This window comes from Rhinoderma darwinii, chromosome 12 (assembly GCF_050947455.1).
Source record: "Rhinoderma darwinii isolate aRhiDar2 chromosome 12, aRhiDar2.hap1, whole genome shotgun sequence".
NCBI lineage: Eukaryota > Metazoa > Chordata > Amphibia > Anura > Rhinodermatidae > Rhinoderma > Rhinoderma darwinii.
The window spans coordinates 74605032-74628935 of NC_134698.1; the positions used below are offsets into that span (position 1 = coordinate 74605032).

The 23904-nt window shown below is 41.5% G+C and overlaps 1 long non-coding RNA gene across 1 annotated transcript; it reads right to left on the bottom strand.

Annotated features, from left to right (window-relative positions):
* Nucleotides 1-2072: 2072 nt before the first annotated feature.
* LOC142664542 (uncharacterized) lies at nt 2073-16264 on the bottom strand. Its single transcript, XR_012851309.1, has 3 exons — nt 16189-16264; nt 15716-15863; nt 2073-2170 (listed from the first exon to the last, which is right to left on the bottom strand). It is a non-coding gene; the product is annotated as an uncharacterized LOC142664542 (long non-coding RNA).
* Between the last annotated feature and the right edge of the window lie 7640 nt (nt 16265-23904).

Sequence of the window (23904 nt, forward strand, 5' to 3'; positions counted from 1 at the left end):
TAATATACTCGAATATCTGGAAATGCTAGTCCTCCTTGTTCTCTTGAAGGACATAAGTAGTCTAGCTTAATCCGAACTCTCTTCCTTCCCCAAATCAGGTTATTAAAGATAGTTATGATTTTCTTAAAATATTTATCTTGTATCCACACCGGGGTAACCCCAAAAACACATAAAAGCATAGGTTTATTTCTTTTATTTTGAGTGAACATCTAAAAGAACGATACAAAAATAGCAGATAATAGTAATAAAAATAATAATTAATATAAAAGATATGACATGACAATTATGATAATAATTTTACTTCTAATACTTATATACTGTCTTTATTTAATTCATATCTATTGGTACATTAATTTCCGCGTATAGCTTTACCATACAGGTATTGTTCTCGTTGAAGTTTTCAGTTGCTCTCTCCTATTTAACTCAGTTTCATCATTAGTGATGATATGTAAAACCCATTATTATCTTATTAAAGCACTGCGGTAATATAAAGTGACCCTGAATCTCCTATGTGGAAATATCGCATTGTTTCACTATGTACTAATAAGACAACTGAACGTGAAATGCAATTAGCTTTTGGTGAACGAGTTACTAGGAACGATCACAAATATTTATACCAACGTTTCAGGAACTTGTCAATTCTAAAGGTGTTTTAAGATCAGGTTGTGATTTGCCATAAAGCATTTTCTCCGTATATTTGACTTTCTGTATGTAAGCCTATTGAAGAACACAGCAGGTTCCCACTCAAAATCTCTTGTGTAGGAAGATTATAGAGAACAATACAGTACCTAGCACTTGCCTGGTGTTCTGAGGGTGTAATTATATGGGTTGTAGCAATTATGGCTCTGACCATGTCTGTATCCCCAGGTGTTCGGAGCCCAATCTACATCTCTGTTTCATATATCATACAGGCATTGGCGGCCAATTTCGGGACTCTTGTCGCCTACAGGTTAAATATAAGATCATAGTCAGTGGACTACGAGGAGCTATGAAGGATGGATTATAGACTCGAAGAATGAGAATGAGCAGAAATTAGTTACTCAATCTTAGTTAATCAACTTGTTATCAAATTCTTTAGAAATCTATGTGTCCATTATATTTATGGGCTAGCAATTTACCAGATCCCGCCAATGGGTAGAGAGTACCATAGGGTATCACATGGTGTAGGGTGAATTTACATTGTCGGTTTGATGATACAATACCATGCTGAGGCTATTTTTTATTACTACCCATGGAAATATCTACATGGAATTTTTTCCGTCTCCTCACATTCCAAAAATATACAGGTAGGTGAGTAGGCTCCCTATAAACATTGCGTATGTGTGTATCTACCATACAAAATGTATAGTGTATATTCTACAGGAGATTGGTGGTCTGGTGTAATATATTGCGCCTGGATGCACTTGGGAAGACCCTGGATGAATGGGATAGCATGGATATCTCAAGTGGTCAATAAGGTCAAACAGAGGTACAGACAGGGCACTAGAGAGTACGCGTCTGATGAGGATTGAGAACATGGTAAAGCACATCGTGGTCCTGATGTAATTTTTTTCTTTTTACATTTTTGCCAATTTTTGACTTAACTTCCTTTTGGGCACCAATCACTACAGTGCCACAAAAGGCTTTGAGGACCTACAGAAAATGAACAATGGACCTCAAGTGGTTGTTTTTACAAAACTTTTTCAGTGAACTGTTATTATTGGGGGGGGGGGGGGGGCAAGTGCAACCCTTGAGGGCAAATAAAGCCTTAAATGGCAACCATCAAGATCAGAAGTAGTGGCACTCTTGTCTGGCTAATAGACGGGACCTTAAGTATTACCTCCATTTGTTCTATTAGATAATATGGAAAGTGTTTATCCCAAGTGGACAACCTCTTAAAAAACGTCCCAGGGGAACAAAAAGTTGCCTTATTAGCAAATACTAGCCAATCAAAATCTAGTTTAGACAATCAGAGCTAAACACTGATTGGCCAATAAGGCCGGAGACCCTTTATGAAAACGCATCAAACACCCCATCTATTTTATTGCTTTCCAGATTTTTTAAATTCCGTTTTGATTATTCTTTACCTTAAAATGTCTCTTGGTATCTTGTTTGGGTAGATGCCTCTTGAGGTGACGTGATTTGTAACTGCGCAGCCATTCCTATTATTGTAGTGAAATGAAATCAGCACCTGGAGTAGAATGGAAGGGAATATTTATAAAAGTCTCTGACATGTAGAAAGAACGGATAAGGTTGGAAGACGGGGAATGAAGAGCTCCAATCATGGCAGAGGTGGCATCTTTACGACCATTATAAAAGTCTCATAACTTTCTCGTCTCCATCCACAAATAAGGCAAACAAGGAAGCACATGTCACTCCGGCTGTACACAATACATTGCTTTTATTTATTTTCTCAGGGTTATACACCAGTTAGAAATTGCTATGATATCATTCTTTTTTTTTTCTAGTCCAGGGACAAATCACTCCTGGAAGTAATCTTTCTGAAACATTTCTCTAGGACTCAATGGAATAAGAAATGTGGGAATCTTAAGTGTATATGTGTATGGACATAGTGGAGAGCGGCTACAAAGAGTGTTTTTTACTCAGGAGGTCCTGACATGGTGCATTACATGGACATGGGGGGGGGGGTGTTGTTGGTCCTGGACACAGTTCTTTACATTAGGCTGAATGAGGTATTATTTTCGGACGACAAAACATATGATAGATCTAGCATCAATCCGATTGTGATTTATTTGGAACGTCTGTACATATTGTTACAGGAGGCTCTAAATTTGGGAGTCATGGTCATGGATCAGAGGGAATGTGATTATATCTTTGTTGAGAAACCGGTAATTCCCATTTTTCATTCCCTGCCCAAGATCCACAAGGGTCGCTTCCCGCCCCCTATGAGACCTATTGTGGCGGGCATCGGCTCTTTGAACGAGAAACTTAGCGAGTGGGTAGACTCATTACTGCCACCTTTGGTTACACGTTGCTATGGGTTTCTCCGGGATACTAAGCATGTGCTATTGTCTGTATAAAACATTAAATGGCGGAATAAGTTTGTATGGATAACCTATGACATTGAGGCATTATACACATGTACCCCTCATAAATTAGCATTAAAGGCAGTCTTATATCATCTAGACAAATATTCTAAATACCCCACAGATCTCCAAAATATTATCATCATTTCAATATAGGATCTTATCTCCTCCAACTATTTCATGTTTCATGAACGCTACTATATACAAAAAACGGGCGCAGGCATGGGGGCTAAATTTTCCCCTTCGCTCGCCAATCTATATGTAGCTTGGTGGGAGGAATATTTTCTATTCACTAACAGCAAACCTTTTGCTCTTGATGTGGTCTGGTATGGTCGTTACATTGATGATATGATCATCATCTGGTCCTCAGATGTGGCGACCATACCAGACTTCATCAACTACATCAATAATAACCCACTCGGGTTGACTTTCACCTATGCTTATGATTGCCAACAAATTACATTCCTGGACCTCACTTTGAGCTGTACCTCCAGTTTAGAGACTGTTCAGACAGGCACTTATCACAAGCCTACTGCTGGAAATGGCATTTTGCATGGCAAATCTTGCTAACTAGAACATACTATTAAGGGCGTCCCGGTAGGAGAAATACTTCGAGCTAAAAGAAACGGCTTGTCTGAACAGTCATATAGGGACGAAACGAATAAAATATGTAGTCGTTTAAAGGACCGAGGCTACCCCCAGTGGACCGTAGATAGGGCCATTAATCTAGGTGAGGGCAGAAAACGTGAGTTATTACTAAGAAAACATATATATAAAAATAACAATAATTAATCTCCTGCATTTGTTACATCATATAGCAAAGAATATTATATGATACGATCTATAGTGTCCAAATACTTACCAGTCCTTTTTCAGGATGAAGGTTTATGCCCCATACTAGAGCCGGGTTGTAAATTTTCATCTCGGGGAGCGCCTACTTTGGGTGCTATGTTCTCTAATCTCTCTATGCTCTTTTCATCTAAACAAAATAGCTGGCTTTCGTCCAAAGGTTTTTTCCCTTGTGGAGCAAATATATGTGTTGCAACTATGTACATCAAATGCCACAAGTTATTTGGGCCATTGATGGGACTATACATAAGATAAAAAATGTAACAATTGCAACACTCGACATGTAGTATATCTAATAAACTGCACAGGATTTATCCTACGTTGGGTGCACAAGTCGCCTCCTTATGGTCAGAATTAGAGAACATCTTAATGGAGCCACTAATCCTGAAGTCAGAAATCCTTCTAATGCATCTAGATATTTTATTCATATGTATCAAAGGAATATCAGCTGCTTTCAGTTTTCAGAAATTGAGAGGGTTAATAAACCAGTGTGAGGTGGTGATCATAGGAGAGCGCTACTAAATCGGGAGGGATACTGGATTCTCATGTTAAATACCATAGTGGTTTTAATGTGAGAAATTATCTTATTAGGAATTACTAATGCTTTGTATAAATTTTAAGAGAGAGAAAAAAAAACACGGCGCCACATGGTGCAGGTCACAAACATTAAGGAGCGGAATAACAAAAAGTGAGATGATTACTGCTCACCTATTAGAGTTGTGCAACCGCAGGCACAACACTGGTTAGAGCAGGAAATATAGGTGTGATGGAGCTGCAGATCGGTTTGGAGACCGGTCCACTTGGAAGGGAACCGCTGTTGTAAGATGTGAGGTATATGGAAAAAAGTAGAACCAAGGAATAGCGCTGCTACCATCAGGAACATACCAGGTAAGTAAATATAACAGCTTTATTTGGAAAAGCAATAGGCTACACGTTTCGACGGTGGACAAGCGTCTACGTGAGGTCAGGCTTGTCCATCATCGAAACGCGTAGCCTATTGCTTTTCCAAATAAAGATGTTATATTTACTTACCTGGTCTGTTCCCAATGGTAGCAGCGCTATTCCTTGGTTGTACTTTTTTTTCCATATACCTAACCTCTTGTATAAATTTTGTACTTTTTCTGAGATCTTATTTATATAGTTTTACATGTTTTATATGGCATCCACTTTCTGATTATTGTATACACCTCATCAAAGTGGGTGGTTTTCTTTCCTGGCTACTATTTCAGCCACACACTTTTACTTCCTTCCCTATCTATGAGTAATGGCTTTTGAGAGCTAGAAACGCGTCAGAGGGGACGGACGCATTATGTTATCTGGCCACTTCATGTTGCTCAGTTTTATCCGCTGGCTATTCTAAATAAGGAAGATTTATTTTTACATTCCACAAGGAGTGCTGATCTTTTCCTCCTGAATATTGTTTCTGTGGCGTGGAGACCGCTGTCTTTGTGGTGCACCTGGGAGGGTGAGCTGACATTGTTACTTTTATTTACTGCATTACATGAACAGCCCATTGATTTGAATGGGCATCATGTAATCCTTACTTTCCCCTGTGGTGGTGCTGCAGGGAAATTAAACACTTGCAGCTTATAGCAGATGGTTACTGAGGGTCCATGCAGCGGTGCACCCTGTGATCAGCTTATTTTCACGTCACCTATCTAACAAAAATGAATTGTTCAAAATGAATAACCAATTTAAAGGAACTGAACTATTAAAACAATGGGCTAAACAGAAAATCAGACTCCGAGCATGAATCTTGAGGAACATGACTATGATGACAGGACCCCTGTAGATTGACAAGTATAGGTCACTATGTGGATAAAATGGGGATGTTTTGGGTTGTCACTTGGCTTTTATGATTACATAAGATATAGAAAGTACCAATAATTTTGGTACTGCAGCTCATCCCCAATAAAGTGAATGGGGCTAAGCTTTAGTACCAGAAACATACATGGGCATTATTTCTATAAAAAAAACGCAGACCCATGTTTCTATTCTTTGACAACCCTTAAGGTCTTGCTCACATCTGCGTTCTTCAATTCCAATGCTCTTCTTCGTTATAGGAGCAGAACAATGAAATTAATGGAGTGCCGGATCTGTCGTACGTTGGACACCAACGGCACCCAACAGGCTTCTTTGACTTAGAATTAGGTTCGTTGGGTTGCATCATGGTGGTATTTATTTAAGCTGCATGCTGCGCTCAAGTTTCCGTCAAATGTGACAGAATCTGCAGCGGAGGTTCTGAGCGGAGCCTCTAACATAGTTGTGAACAGAGCTTAAAGGGTTTTCCCACAAACACATGTATCCCCTATTCGCAGGATAGGGGATACATGTGTGATCGCTGGGGGTCCAACCACTGGGAGCCCCAGAGATGAGGGGAATAGAGAAGTGCTCCATGAGAATGGGGATGCCGGAGACAGCGGTCCCAGAAGACCCATAAAAATGACTGATGCGCTGGTGGAGCATGCGGACCAGCGCTCCATTCTCATGGAGCACTTTGGGGGACTTTTGGTTCCCCGGTCTCTACATCGCTGGGGATTCCAAGTGGTCAGTCCCCAGCAATCACACATGTATTGCCTTTCCTGTAAAACCCTTTTAAGATCACATGTAATTTTTGGTCTTTCAATTGGAGATGCCCTTTCTATTATTTTTTTTATATTATATGTTTTTATAGGCGGGAACCACCACTGGGCATGTAAGGAGGTAATAGATGGCGGGTCCCCTTTAAATATTGCCTAAAATATCTAGAAATGGGTATTAAGATGGTTAAAACTGGTCATCATTAAATGGAAGAATATAGCGCTCCTCTTTGCAGTGGTATCTTCCCCGCTACATATAGATCTATCACTTAAAGCTCTTAACTCTGTATTTGTGCCTGTCGTTTTACTGCGAAATACTAAGAACCAGTAGGATACCTGCTGCTTTTGAGCACAGATAACAAGGTAATATACGGAAGATTTCAAAGGAGACATGCAGACATGATGCTTCGTACCTCTTCTCCAGCTCATTATTTAAACTCAGGGAAGAGAGTGATGTACCAAAAGAAAGCAGCTCGCAGCTCCCTGGGGGACCCGAGGACATCAGCTACTGAATATTTCACAAGTTTATCTCTGTCCTATAACATTGCCGAGCACTAACCTGGAGTTCAAAGGTAAACGCACCAGGAGAGGCGATTTATTACCATGCACGAGGCACGACAGCCGCATCCTCGTAATATTAAGAAGTGGTTTGATTTATTCAGTTGCATAATTCAAAGGAAATTGTCTTTCAATTGTTCTGGAAGCGTAACATTCAATTGTCTGCAAGGAACTCAATGTAGAACTTGAAGGAGGGAGACATGGAAGGCGACATTGGAGTTTGCAAAACTTCATGGTTTGGGAGGAAGGAGGAGAAGGGTGTTGACTTATAAGGCCGGACGTGGTGGAATTGCCGCCGATTGGTGGTTTTGGATTCTGCATGTCGATGGGGTTTTCAAAACCATGTAAACACGTAGGGAAAAAATTCCACGTGGAAATCAGAGTATGCTTTGGAATTGAAAAAGCCTTAGGGTAAGTTCACACGTAGCATAAATACTGCGGATATCTCACCACGGATTTTGTTGCGGTAAATCCGCGGCATAATACGGTACAGCAAAGTGGATGAGATTTGAACAAATCTCCTCCACACGCTGCGAAAATGATGAGTGGAAAAAATGCTCAGAAATTGACCGGCGATGCGTTTTTTTAATCCGCAGTATGTATTTGCGTAATCGCTCCTTTTTTGTTGTGTGTTTCCCCTATTGAATTCAATGGGGAGGTAAAACCTGCAACAAATAGCAGATGTTGCGATTTTTGCGGCGGAAAATCTGTGATTCCGCCGCAAAAATCGCAACACAGGAATTTTTTTTTTTTATAATTATCCAGAATTTTGTGCTTCTTCGGGATGACGTTTTATCCCATTTGACTGCTGCAGCCAATCACAGGCTGCAGCGGTCACATGGGATGAAATGTCATCACAGGGCTGCGGAACGTCAAGATGTCAGGATGTCGGAGGGACGCGTCGCCATGGTAAGGATATTTCCATTTCTTTTCATTGCAGGATTTCCTCAGCGGTGAAAAACTACACCACAATTTGGTGCAGTTATTCAGCCAGAATTCCCTGCGAGCAACAGGGCGGGTATGCTGTGTACCTTTACTGGTGTGAACAGAGCCTTATACTTGGGAATGGATGGAAGGAATATGTGTCGTAAGTCAGAAGCTCCAGGACCCTAATGCAAAATTTACATCAGGCCCTTCGTCTACCATGTGCAAACTATAACACTGGCGTCTTCTTATGTGGCAGAGGGGCATTTAGACCCCTACGGGCACCAAGGCCGGGTGCAATTGCTTCCTCTGCACCCCTTATAGCCTTTGCTCCAGATATAACTGCCCTATAGCTGTCAGAGCTTAATCTAAAAAGAACTGTATCCTGTATTAGAAGTTATAAACATATTAAAGTCATCATGATTTATGGCAGAGACAGGGTGCAAAGTCGAAAATAACTTTGAAAGGGGGTGTCCTATTTGTGCAGTTCCTTTTTGTTAGAAGGGTCCCCCATAACAATAAGTTGATCACAGCTGATGGAACTCCCTACGATTTGCTGGAATCTATGGGAGTATTAAGTGTTCAATTTACCTGCAGCGCCACCACAGGAGAAATATAGCATTACATGGTTTCTAATTAAATCAACGGGCTGTCCATGTAATGTGCAGGGTCCACCAAAGTGGACTGAGTAAGAGGTCTGCTGTAGCCGCTCTCCGCTCTGGGTATTAGATGTGGCTTCATATTAATTCAGATTGGGTGCTTGAAATTGGGTTTTCTAAACCAGACAACCTCTCTCCTGGTGTACTTCATACCACTAGCTCAAGGTCCAGGTGCTTTGCCCCCCACATTGACTTTCCCGGTTTGGAGAAAGGGTGGTGTGGCCCCGTGGGCTGATTACTCCTTCAATATTGCAGTCCCTCTACAGGAAACCAGCTCAGCCCAGGTTTACATTGTCTATGGGAAAGGGTCATGCGACCAACCAATACTAGGCACTACCCTTTCCCATAGAAGCCAAAGAGACACCATTGGTGCTAAAATTGATGATAGTATTTTGTGTCTCATTTTTCCTAATACTCAAATGAAATGCCCTGAAAATGTTTCAAAAATGGCCCAAAATTTTAAGATTTATTGAAAGAAGACAATGGTATATGAGCGATGTACCAAAAATTTGGACCACTTTGGTCTACCCTATCTACTGTTTATGATCCATTACACTTTCAAAGGCTAAATCGTATAAATTGTAGATACTACATGAGCAGAGCCTTTGTTATATGTTTTATATGTGATATTTTAGGCTTTATTTTCCTTGCTTTGATGGAATTTGGATTGGTTGTGTGAGGAAGACTCAAGTAGACAACGCTTCCCCCCTAATGTCCATGTAGATCGAGCTTAGGACTGAAGTGAAATGGTATTGCCGTCCCTTGTTCCTAGAGAAGCTGAAAACTTGATTGAAAGCAACAAAATGTCCAGTCCGGGATGATTTATTGCTCTTCCCTTGTGCGGTGACAGACCAATGCGAGCCGGTCACTTGGAGCATCTCAAGGTAACCAGCCAATCAGAACGCTACATTGTTATTCATTGTAAACCAAATCAAGGGTGAATTATTAAAACCAAAGGGAGGCAATGATGCTTTTGTGACAAGCAGAAACCTACATGGGGTCTGTTACCAAGAGCAGCTCATTTCAACTGCGGGATTAAGAGCCTTTTATATTATGTATATCACCGAGTCACGGCGGCGAGCGCTGCTGCTTTACATACTGCAGGTTCTATTAACATATTATAATAGAGGACAGTGCAGTGTGCTCGGAGCATCTTGTAAAAGGGCTTGTAATAATTTGGAGCAATTTGCATGTAATATTGACCATCCACATATTAAAGCTTACATTGATTGGGATATTTCTATATACATACATCCCGATAATATTTGCACAGCTATATAGTTCCGTACCTTAAAATACAATTAGGTTTGCATGAGGCCATCCTCTTTCTTGTAATTCAGAGACCTGTCCCCTTCTTAAATAGGTTTCCCACCATTACAAGTGATAGCCTATCACCATCACTTTATGATCGGTGGCGGTCCAACTGCCAAGACCCCTACCAGCCCTCCAAATGCGAAAGCTGCAGTACTAGTAAAGCACTCCGGCTCCTTCCTATTCTACGTGCAGTGGCGCACACCACCCAGCACAGAAGGCCATTTGGTTAAATCCCTCTTCCATGCATGTTCCATGACCCTAGGGCCAATTCACCATACCCTTGTTTGTTAACAATGCCATTCCTCTGGAGAGGAGAGTCATGCATGGTTCTCAAAACCTGGTAGAAAATGGAAAGAGACCAACCATGGCAAGCCCCTGGTTTCAAGGTCTCCGTAGCAGTCGTATGGTCTACCGCTATGGCAAGTAGAACTGCAACAAAGCCCCATTCCCTGCACAATAGGTTGATGGGAGGTCTCTCTGCAGTGACAAAGCCAAAGGGGCTACTGCTCCATCATTTAGGTGATTATTGGTATTCCAGAAGTCGGACCGCCACCGATCAGGAAGTGACGGCATATCCTAGCATTATGCCATCACTGCTTATGATGAGAATACCTCTTTAATGAATGCGAATGATCATATCTAAAGCGTTATCAGCAGTTCCCTAACGCACTTTTTTTTTTAAACAGGAGGCATTTGGGTAATTGGGGAGAGCTGCTGTAGGGATATAAAATTCCCGAAGCCTATATCATGTCATTGGAGAGAACTGAGGGGATGTAACAATGTGCGGCTAGCCATCATGAAAACCCATCTACTCTCTCCTTTGACACATTGTCGTTGCTGGATGTGCTGCCTCGGGGAATTGATTTTTTCTGCAGCTACTCTTGTCTTTCACCCAAGTCACTCTTGCTTGCAAAGGGGGCGATTTAGGGAATAGGATTATTTTTGGTGTCAATCTGTAAATTTTCATCCAACAGAAAATCCATAAAGGACTCTAAGCACCTGTTGGCTCACATCGGGCTCACATAATAGCCAGTAAACTGGTCTGGAGCTGGAGGGTGAATGAGGGTGATGGCAACACGTCTTTTGGCACCTTTTGGCACTTCATAAAGTAGTGTGCATTTTGAACCATTTTTAGGTGATGCTTAAAGGCTGCCCTTATTTAAAGGGGTCTGTCCTAATGATGAAATCCATTTACAGGACAAAGAATATTTAAAACCGGTATTAAGTCACGGAAATGGTTAAGTTTGGACCTGGGCTGTCTGTCATAATCTAGTATCTTGATATCATTCATCAGGACTTTAAAAGCAGCACTCAGGGGAAGAAATTCATTATTTTAGTATCCGCTATCGTTCAATGCACTTAGAAAGTTAAGAATGGATGTTATAAATACACAGCCGTCCATAAAAATCCTTATTTCACTTTGAACTCTCAGGTAGGAAGAAAAATGCTCCAGTTCATCCTTTATAATATTCATCCACATAAGGGCTTTGTTGTGTCCTGCTCAGGGAATCTATCCCGACGCATGAAAATAAATCAGGAGAGAATGTATTTAATGGATTGGAGGCGAGACACATCAGATTTGTACATCTATGTGATATGTAGAACTGTTTAAAACAAGGGATGGAGTGAAAAGGCTATTTACTGTATATTAGGCGGTCATTGCCCTCCACCAAGAGGCAACTTCATACCCAAGGACGTAAATATCTTAGCAGCAGCCCCTAAAACGGCTATGAGGTGCACGGAGTGGGGGTGCTTTATTCCATTTGTTAAAGGCTGGTGCCAACTTGCACTCGGCACCCCTAGACTGGCCACAGTAACCCAGTAGTAAACAAGGGAGTATAGGTTGGCATGACGGTAATTCTACACTTCCTTTCTGCAAGGGATGGGTAGAAGGGGCACATAAGGTGGGTCTCTCCTAAAATGAGGTTGTGGTGGTTTGAAACCGTACAAAGGACAAGATGGCATTTTAATTTTATTATTCTCTTTGCATTACACGTAGAGAAGAGGGGGATACCATTATGATTGGCTTCAATTAGGAAAATGGGCACGAGAACCCTACTTTTTTTTTTATATATATATATATATATTAGGACATTTTAGATACCCTAATAAAACTAAGCTGGTGGTTGCTGTAGTTTCCTGTGCATGGCAACCAAAACCCCCATTTGGGAAACAGTATTGGATAGTAATCAGTACGTTTGTGGGGTTCGCTTTGCACGCTCCACCGTGCAGGATTTTCAGGGGGCAGTTTAGTGACGGCATTGGCACCCAGTAGTTTAGTTTTATTATAACATGTAAAATTTGCCCTAATAAAAAATGGTCAGTTCCTTTGACAAATCCTCATTGAGATACATTTTTTGTTAATTATTATATCTTACATGTCCTGGATTTCCTGCTGGTGTACCAGTTGTCCAAGCAGCTGAACCCATTCCCAACTCAATTGTACCCTTGACCCATGTCCTGGCTACGTCTTCTTCTCCTCATAATACAGCCTATCCAATAATGCCTTGGATATTTTGGGATTCTAGCAATGCCTCTGCTAGATCCTCTTTTGTAGACCCTTTCCATGAAGATAAGATAAAAAAGGGGGCCCAAGACCAACGATTATGGTGCCGAGTCTTGCCACCCAGGGCCGAAGGTCCTGGTGTTTGTTTCCTTATCCACACCGTGTTCATAATCCTTGGACCAATTTCCCAGTCCCTTGAAAGGGGAGTCTGGCACAAGTTCTCCCCACCCTGTAGCAAAAAGGGATGGGACCAACTAGGACTGGTTCCCCATTCTCCCAGGGCCCCACAGCAGTCGTATAGTCTGCGTCTATGGCATGTACGCCCCAGAGTCAATGAGGTCAAATAAATATGCAACCTCCTTTGCAGCATTGTAGTAAAACAAAGACATGCTGCATTTTTCTGAAATGGCCAAACAAACAATATCTAGAGGTGCATTGTCCCGGGTGAATGGGGACAATATGTGCAGCCGGTATGCCGCACTGAAGGGCTACCGGTGACTAGCCTAACTTAACTCTCAGGAAAAAGACATAGTTCTTCGGTTTTGCAACCACCAGTTATTTGTCCGTTGACCCTTGCAGCCAGGGATGGGTTAAGCACTTAAACAGAGGCGGTGTTAGTAAAGAAACACATTTCTGTGCCAGTTCTACTTTAAAAAGAAAAGGAAATAAATCTTTAAAATGTACTTCTCAAAAATCTGAAAAGTAGGCAAATGGTTTGTTAAATCTCAGGGGGATCAAACATCCATTTGTCCAACACAGAACACAAGTTACGTGTGGGAGCAGCGGCGGTGGGAAGACAGCTTGCGGCCCTCCAGCTATGTGACGTTACTCTGCGATTCGGAGCAGAGGTCACGTGGCAAAGCTTTTTTGATTGGGCGGAACGTGTTCAGGTGCTTCTATTGATCCCTGTTTTTAAAGGAGAAGATCATTGGTCTTTTATTATAAACTGTAAATTTATACCAGGGCAAGTTCACCTCATCCTCGAGGAATACTCCGAACTGATTGATTTTTATTCCGCGCCTCTGCTTGGCTGATCGTCCAGCTGTCATGCCTGAATCAGATCAATGAAAGACCTTTTAAATGCTGCGCGTCAAAAACACTGGGGCATCGTCTAATAGCTTTACTACACAGGGAGGAAAATCATCTTTCCCTTAGAAGCCTTCATAAGAAAAACTTCAGGTCTTTAATTCGCAGGTTATTTTACGTCTTTTTTTTTTCTTTATGTATTTACTTGAGAATAGCAGTAATATTTATAAAGAAATGCTGAAAACATCTTATTACCTAAGGCTGTGCCCATCGGGGCTGTTTGTACCCCAATCATCCCATGCCTTACCATTCCTTTCTTGAAGTTTATTCTTAAAAGGCCAGCCATATTGATTTCTATAGAAATCAGAGCAGGAGAAGAAGTTAGCTACTTCCTTCCTCACTAATGTCACCATTCCTTTAAACAAAATCATGTAACACTAAAGGGGTTGCCAGGTTTAGAATGGTTTTCAATAAGAACTGTGTAATACTTAATTTCCCCTGTGGTTGTGCTGGAGGGGAATTGGAAACTTGTTGTGGATTCACCCAAGGATTACAGCTGATCACTTTGGGTTCCAGCAATAGAGCAATCTGTAATCAACTTATCATTGGCAGACCCATCTAAGAAAAAGTGAATGTCCAAAAAGAACAACGCCTTTAAAGGGTATACATTAGGGTGAAGGCTTTAGTCCTCCTGACACATCCATGACAGAAAAATTAAAGGGGTTGTCCAGGTGTTTTTTATACTGATGACGTCTCCACAGGTTAGGTCATCAGTATATGATCAGTGGGGGTTCCACACCTGAACCCAGCATCGGTCAGATATTACAACTGCCTCCAGGCGCCAGAAGCTATGCAGAGTCGGTGCCGAAAGCAGATGGCTTCGTAGAATGTATAGCAGCCGTGCTGTGTTACTGCAGCTCTGCTCCTATTCACTTGAATAGGAGCAGAGCTGCAGTACTACACCATGGCCGCTCTACAGTGGTCGGAGCCATCTGCATCCGGTACCGTCCCTACATGGCTTTCGGAACCAGGAGGTATCATAAACGGCTGATCGGTGTGGGGTCCGGGTGTCGGACCCCCACCGATCATATACTAATGACCTATCCTATGGATAGGTCGTCAGTATAACAAACAGCTCTCATATAGTCACCAATACTAGATCATGCTTCCCACAAGAGATATAAGTTCAGGCTCCTAGGCCCCAATGCAAAATCCATAACAGGGGCTCTGACCTACATTGTGCCCTTTATAATACTGGTATCTTCTTATGTGGAAGAGGATCTTTTGGTCCTGTTTGGTCTCATCCCCCTCAGGCACCATGGCCCAGGTGAGACTTCTACATCTGCACCCATTCACACTTAGAGGCATAGAATCAGTCAAGCACAAACAGCACTGTTCAAGAGTCCAGGGAAAGGTTTTATTTTTGTCTGGAGGTACACATTAAGTAAAAGAAAAAGGCCAGTGCCTACCTACCCTCTGAACAACCTAATTGGTTATAATGAAGAAGATAGCTAAAGCAGGCAGCTTTAATATATATATATATATATATATATATAGATATATATATATATATATATATATATTACTGGGACCACCATCAGTGCCCTTCCCAGCTACCTGCTAGGCACCCACTCAACAAAAAAAAAACCTTTAAATCGTTTCCTACAGGCAATTCAAGACAATATTCTCTTATTACAGATGAATCGGTCTATACCTAACCGTTAGTATTGTTATTACAGGGCGACAATGACTTTAATAGTGACTTACGCTCCTTTTTACAATGAGTTGCGTTCACTTTCTAGTCTGTAAGTACAGAAAAAATGGGTCGTCTTAAGTAAACACGTTTGAGTTTCGAGCTTTTATATTTACTGTATATTATACTCACATCCATATCTTGGGTTTTTGCTGTTGTCACTGTACTGAGACACTCATTAGGGAAATAATGTAGAGTTTTTCTAGTACAGATGAAATGTTAGCGGCGATAACATAAGGTAATAACCTCTCTCGGCTTTTTTTTCCCCACTAACAGTATATGAAGGGAGAGCTCGCGCGCTTACTGGAGTAGCTCCAATCAATGTTGCTATTATTATGTGGCTTTTGTACTGCTTCTTATGGGCTAATTAAGGTATATTGTGTTTGCTGCTGGAATACAAGAGGATGCTGTTAGCGTGTTTTTAATAGTTGCACTACAAACCTGCGAAAACCAAGGGCAGTGCCTCGCCATCACACTATGTTTTTCCTTGGCACTAGACTACAATTAGGTTTAATTCTTACCTGATGCTACGCTTATTAGCGTGAGATGCTTTAAAACGGGTATTTGTAACTGCTTGCAAAACAACTTAAAAAGAAGAAAAAACTCTATCCATGCCTATAATTAACTCCTTCTCTGCAATGGGAAACTGGAATACGACGCATAAAAGACCTAAAAAACAAAAAAGTCCAAACATTAAATGCTCATTCTGCCGTTTCATGAGCATTAGAAAGTTTTTTTTTGTCTACTCTTTTTTTTTTGCCCCGCCCCACTGTATTTTTGAACCATGTGACTTCCTGTCTAGGTTGCAGGAAGTTCTCTCTGCAATATAAGAGACTGCCTCTCCTTGCTACACAGGCTTTTTTTTTTAAGTTCTTCTCAGGCTGAATTCAATTTGGAGGTCAAACCTGCAACCAATAGCAAGTGTTGGGATTTTTGTTCCAGAAAAAAAACCTTTTTTGTTTACATTTATTAAAAAAAAAAAGTCTATACTTACCCCCATTAGCATTTCCATAGCAATAGGTCCCTCTGTTCTCTGCCCAGTCCGGCCTCCTGGGATGAGGTTTCATCCCATGTGACTGCTGCAGCCAAACACAGGCTGTAGCGGTCATATAGACTGCCGCTTCATCACAGGAGGCCGGACTGGGCAGAAAACAGAGGGATGTGTCGCTATGGCAACATCAGTGAGGCAAGTATTTGATTTTTTTTTCCAACTCTGTTTTCCGCAGCGGCGATTCCGGCCCAAAAATCTGCACCACAATTTGATGCGGTTTTTCGGCTGGAATTCCCTGCAGGTTCTGAGTCGGATACGCTGCGTAGCTTTGCGCATCATATCCGCCCTGTGTGCACATACCCTGAAGACTCGGCAAAGAGCACTAAAGATCTCAGCTTCCTAGACCAGCATGAGTATGGCATAGGGTAAGGAGGGGCGTAGCTGAATGGGTGGGGGTGAAGGGGCTCTAGGTGCTTAGTAGTAGAGGAGCACTGACACTTCATGGGCAGAAAACTGGATTTTTGGAAAGCCTAGATACGACTTTGGGGGAAGGAGTGGGGCATTGGTCAGAATTTTTCCATGGTTATAAGGTCTCTGGTGGGTCACTGAAATCATGTCGATTTTACCGCTACTTTTTGTCACCATGAAGCCCAAGGATATAGTCTGGGCAATGTGAAGACCCTGCGAACAGCGGTAAAGATCTCTGCTTCCAGGACTGGCTTGAGCATGACTTGGGGTAAGCAGGGGCGTAGCTAAGTAGGGGCTGGAGGGGAACTTTTAAGCTTCTTTGCCTTTGCCAGTGTATTTAGATACGGGATAACGGCAGAAAACTTTAGAAGCCTCTTTATGACTCTGGGGGGTGTGGGGGGGATATTGGTCAGAATTTTGGAATGGTTGTAAGGTTGTTAACCCATAGTAAAATAATGAAGTCGCTGCTACATTTTGTCGAGGTGGCGTATATAGTCTGGGTCTGCCTTCCGGAAATACACAGGAATATGGTGCCACTGTTTGCTGCTGAACTTAGAATCCGCAGAACATACGATATCCAAAAGACATGTTTTTTGCATTTACTCGTTTGGTGCAGCCTTCACCCACTTGGACAAGGATCCAAACTGGAACACTTTTTTTTTTATATGAAACAGCTCAGTGTAATAAGATCCTACGGAACACTTCAATCCCAAATCACCGAAACACAATAGAGGCTGCTCGCCGTTATTGCAATTAGAGGCTGAATCCAATTGTCCTCCTGATGGTAAACACATTGTACCAGTTCTAAAGCCGAGCAAAAGAGGGGAAAAAAGAAACAAAATTAAAAATGAGCAAATTCCGAAAGCCAAAGTGTCACTTGGAAAGATGTATTGCATGTAATAATAACCTCCGCTCCCCCTCCCCGACAAAAAAATACAGTCTTCAAAAGACGGAGGCGTAATGAAAACATAATGACTGCGGCTTTATATGTTAATATTATCAGACTCACGGATACATCACATGATTTATGTGGCTGTGGGGCCAGTGGCTTTTTTTATTCTTTTTCTTGATCATTGCCATTTAAGACAGTGATGGATAATGCGAGGATTATTTAAATGTGTCACGACCACATGACTCTCATTATTTCTACCCGACTGCGGCCAAATGCTCTCCGGTGGTGGCTCAAATCACATGTTGGAGGCGCCAGATATGTGGATCCTTTACTGTGGGTTGAAAAATTCCAAAAATGATCCCAACACAAATTATATTCGTTTATGGAGTTATTCTGCATATTTCTGCCCCTCTCTTTGTGTGTTTGTCAGCAGTGCACAATGCTGCGATCATATTCTTCTAATTGATGGATGATTAAGAGCCCGTCACCCCCTCTCTCTGTGCTCCTTACAAAGCCACGTGTGGGTACAGAGCTTCCAGGATTGCGGTGTTTGCAGGGGGTTCTCCAGTTTTATATAAATAAAGTGTAATCATTGTATAACGAAAAGTTCTGCAACTTTCTAATATACTTTGTGTTTCAATTCTGCACAGTTTTTCATATCACCTCTTGCTGTCAGTGAATGAAACATTCATGTTTACATTCAGAGAATCAAAACCTTTAGGGTACGTTTACACAGAGCGGATATGCTGCGTAAAAGCACACAGCGTATCCGCCCTGGTCGCCGCAGGGAATTCGGGATGTAAAACCGCACCAAATTGTGGTTCAGTTTTTCGGCTGGAATGTCCGCTGCCGAAATCCTGAACTGAGAAAATAAACGAATGGATACTTACCATGGCGACGCGTCCCTCCGATGTCCAGACGTTCTGCAGCCCTGGGATGAAATTTCATCCCATGTGACCGCTGCAGCCTGTGATTGGCTGTAGCAGTCATATGGGATTAAACGTCATCACTGGAGGCCGGCCTAGATGAAGAAGCATGGAATTCTGTTATATGACTGATGTCATAAATATGTTTTTCTGTGAGTTATGTTTTTTTGCGGCAGAATCGCTGCGATTCCACCGCAAGAAAATGCAACACCTGCTATTTGTTGCCGGTTTTACCTCCCATTGAATTTAATGGGGAAAACCTGCAATAAATAAGCAGCGATTACGCAAATACAATTGACGTGCTGCGGACTAAAAAAACGCACCGAAGGTCAATTTCTGAGCGTTTTTTCCGCCTATCATTTACGCAGCGCGTGGATGGGATTTGTTCAAATCTCATCCACACGCTGCGACCGTATTATGCTGCGGATTTTCAGCAACTAAATCCGTCACGGAAAATCCTGCATTATTTACGCTACGTGTGAACTTACCCTTACAGTCCTTATACTCCCCAAAGATTGCTACAGTTGTATCCATTCTGGACTGATACATTTGACCTGCACTGATACATTGTGGCAAACTCAGGACACGAGAGGGATTTGTTTTGCTGATGAATTTAGGTTACAGGGGTTTTGATTGAATTGGATATAATTGTAGATAATCAGGGTAAAATGTTTTATATATGGACAGATTAAGACAGTAGTCTGCAATCTGTGGCTGCTGACATACTATAACCTCTAGCAGATCTTTACAGTGGCAGTCTCTCCAGGCCTGGTGGGAGTTGTAGTTTCTCAACAACTGGAAAGACACAGGTGGCAGACTTTTGGTGTCAGACTTTTTCGTTGAATGAGTCTAAGCAAAACTAGAGTTTAGAATTTAGGCTAATTTTTTTGGGTGCAAAGTTTGCCACAAACCTACAGGAAATCCGCAGCCGATTTTTCTCCAGATTTTGCTGTGAATATCACCCTTTAAATTGCAAAAGGTGGAAAAATGCACATGTATTGTAATGCACCTTGTTTCAGATTCTTGGTGCAGATTCTGCTCTGGAAATCTATGGGAAATCCACTACAACTGATCGTGACCTAAAGGAGAACGTGTCACTGGGTAAGACTTTATATCAGAGCTTCAATATATTCTTTAAAAAAAACCTTATAATTGTGTGCGCTATTAAAGCTGTAGGGGAGATGGTCATAAGGTAACTATACAAAGCAATGTAGCGTGGCGGACACAGAGCCCCTCCCTTATATCTCATATTCACAGGAAATTATGAGCCATAAAATTCATTAGCTCAGTCCCTTACGTGCAATCTCATAGACAGTAAAAAGTTGCTTTAAGGTGTCAGTGCCCCCCCCCCCTTCCTACAGGGCCCCTGTGCAGCTGCATTGGATGCACATATGGCATGTACACCCTTGCAAAATTAGGATGCGCATGTTTGCCTATCAGGTTCTGTGGAAAGCTGCGTGACAATATCTCTAATGTCTTGAGTAGTAAACAATTGGGGTTGTCTTTTCAAGATGCTTTATTATGGATGTCATAGAGACCCCACCCTCTATGACCCAGAGCCACTCGGTAAGAACATTGTTTACCCGGCCGTCAATGCATGACATCATCAGCCAATCATGTAACACTACATGCCATTGGCCAAAATTCCCCCTGGGACATACCTCTAAACATTTAAATCCTTATTTGCAGAAGCCCTGCCCCTGATCACCCACAAATCCTCCAGAAACGCCCACTTCGAAGGATATTTGCATAACCTCCACCCCTTAGAGGTCCAATTTGCAGGACAATCCCGTGAAAACGGGACGGTTGAAAGGTTTGCAGCAATCGCTGGGGGTTCCGGGAGCCAGGTCAGCGCTGTACGCTGTCCCAGCTTTAAATATAGTGGGGCCGGGTTCACATGAGTCGGATACCCACAGAACCACCTAGAACCCACAGCACATTCCAACCAAAAAAACACACCACATTGTTGTGCAGTTTTTCAGGCGCCATTTCCACTGCGGAAGAACCTTTCATACTTAACCCGGCGCTAATATACTGCAGATTTTCCGCAATGAAATCCGTTGCGGAAATTCCACAGCATTTTCGTTATGTGTGAACCCGGCCTAGGGGTTGAGACAACCCCACCAAACGCTTTGTACATTTTTGCACATTTTTGGATTTAAGGTGGAAATGTTCTTTAAGTGACACCCAATTACTATTCCCAATGCTGTTTGCAGAATGGTACCGCATACATTACAATAGTTGAAGCTAAAAAAAAAACAACTAAAAAAAACAACAAAAATATCACACAATCACTCAGACTATTTTGGGATCTTACCAACCCCGCATTTTCCCTGGAAACAAATGTTGTTGTGTTGTTAATATTGTTTAATGTATCAGAACGGCGCGGTCTCCGTTGTGAGTGAGACGTACGAGCCGTCTGTCTGGGAAATTTTAGTCGTAGTCAGAACGTGATCAAAGTTTTAATGGTAAAAAAAAAAGGGAATTACAATTTTTGTTCAAAATGCCTATCTTTATTGTATTCCGTTTCATTACATTACAAGACGGTAGAACAAATCACGAGACTCGCCGCGGCAGCCTTTACCTATCATTCGTCTTCAGCTGATAAAAACGAATATATTTGTATAGGTAACGTATGAATCCCACATTCTGCAATTAGTCAAACGTATTTTTATAAATGCCCATCATGTAATCTCTCTTAAAAAAAATAAAAAATAACTTTTTTGTTTTTTTGTGTTTTTGTAAGGAAATAAAATAAAATTCTGAAGCAATGTGATAATTCCGGAGATAAGTTTGTTCCGTGTGATGTATGAAGCTGATATGAAGACGGAAAAAAAAAATTAAGGCTGTTTTCTTTTTTTTTGTACAAGATGAAAAAAATTGCATCCAGTGTCATAAAATCCGCAATGCATTGTTTGAGATAATCAGATAAAACAATTTCATTATAATAAAACATTCCAGCGGTGATTTGTATACCTTTCCATCAGTACGCCATGTAATTATCAATGATATTTCTTTCTTTGAGGAATGTTTTTATGCTATCAGCATGTTTCTGGGAGCAACCAAAAAATATCTCTATTTCAGAAATTATATTTATTAATCCAAAATTTAACATAATCTGCTCTCGGTAGACTTCTCTCGGTCAGTGACTACTGTGCGTGTCCTCGCAAGCTCTAGTGGACTAGGTCTTGTTGGTAAATTTTTAAAGGTGTTGTATTATTTTTTTTTCAGAAACAGTGCCACTCTTGCACATAGGTCATGTCTGGTATTGCACTTTTTTGTATTTTTTTTTATTCAACCCCTTTAAGATTCTTATAACCTGGTATCCAGTAATCTAGAAATAGTCAAGTGCAAAATAGCTCAGAAGTCCAGAAGCAAAAATTAAGAGATATATTTGGTAATGGTGCCTTCTTTGAAAGGGGTTGTCTTATTTCCATTGCTCATTTTCCCTGCAGTGGCCACTACAGGAGATCTGTAGTATTACATATGGCCAATCAAATGAAAGGCCATCCATGTAATACATAAACAGACTGCTTGTTAGTTACTCTATGCCCTGGCTCATGGCAGGGGGGGGTTCCGATCAGAAGACCCCTCTCTACGACGTCAACATGCCCTAACAAGCCATACAGAAAAGGGTTGTCAAGATGAGACAACCCCTTTAATTACATATATTTTTTGTCTGAGTTTTAGCTCGATTTCATAAAGACGTCACTTTGCTAGCTCAGCTGCATTGTCTATTATCTGAAATCAATTTTCTATCTCATTACTGGCCAGAGTGCTCCACCATGCTTTACACTGCAGCTCAGCTTGGCAGCACAATCTCACCAGGAGGTCATATCATAAAATCTGAAATCTTAAGTATAGAAATATTATAGATTATAGTCAACTTAACAACTACTGAAAAAAAGATTGTCAGGTAACGGCTGGCCATATATATATGAAGCGCAATAAGGGGGATCCTGGAGTTTTGTTTTAACGATGTGTCTGGTTTCCTTCCTAAAATTCCCCTGAAAATTTAGAGTCACTGTAAAAGTTTTACTTGAAAATGTTCCTATACATTGTGCTTAGCAAGTCGGTAAAAGCCGGGCAATGCAATAATCGCGGCTCCCACTGTGTTGTCATCTAGAACTGGGCTCCTTTCTCCGCAGATATTGTACCATTTCTTTGAAGAAGGCAAATAAAACAAATCCACTAAATCTAATATGGGACCCTGCAATTAATTTACAGCAAAAAGAAAATATTTTCAGATTGTTTTTGGTCTTTGGGGATACAATGCCGCATCTCTGCTTTGCCCACTAATGGCAATTATTGTTGCTTCCGGGTATAATAAAAAAAATAACAGGAAAAGATATAAGGATCTCGGTAGAAATTGAGCTGAATCTCCCACTGTGGAAATAATCAGGAAATTAAAAGCTTAGCAATCTATAAAACGGCATCGCCACGTAATATTGTTAGAGCAAAACATTATCGTTTTATAAGGCAGAAACAAGTAAATCTTTGTCGCGGTGCGGTCGGGGCCGGGGTACTCATCTTTTAATTTGCTGGGAGGATAATGTAATAAGATTCGCAAGGTAGAGCTGAGCATGAGCGCACAGGAGACGCGTCGCATTGGAACAGAGATACCATTGTGTTAAATCAGTAATTCTGCAGTGCCGTAGCCTTATGGGGGTACAAACGTTTCAGTTGCACCCCGTTATAGATTTCCGGGCCCCTGATCCTTGCCACAGTGTTACATGTAAGAATGCCAGCACCATAGAACGGTGGTGCAAAGATGCCAAGGGCCTACATGCTATAGGGGTAGCAAATGTGGCTGCTATGGGGCCCTTGGAAAGACCTGATTGGTCCTATTCCCTTTGCTATTGGTTGGCAAGTAACTAAACAGGGGTCCCCTCTACAGAGGAACTGCATTCTTACCAGACATGGGGATGGGGAATTAGGTCCAAGGTCATTGGAAGGGGAAATACACAAGGCCCTTCTGTTCTGTATCGCAAAGCCCAGCCGTATAATGAGGGGCCAAGTTGGATCTTTATTATGCGGCTTCCTCTCTTCTATCTATGCCACAAAATTCTATACTCATGCTTTACGAAGGTATCGCATTATATAAAAGAGACTGAAGCGAGCACCGCCTACTTCCGCTCCTCCTTCAGCCCATGGCCCGCCCCCGCACAACCACCAGACTTCCTGAAATAATACTCTGGGCAATAAACAAATTCTGGTAAGCAATCTTTATTCTATGGGTGGGGATTGGTTCATAAACATTAACCCTTTCAGGACCAGACTAATTGTCATTTTTAATGCTTTTGTTTTTTCCTCCTCGCCTTCAAAAAGCGATAACTTTTTTCTTTTTTTCATTGACACAGCCATATGACGGAAATATCTGGACAAATTGTACTTTCTGATGACACTATTTAATATTATGTGTGATGTACTGGG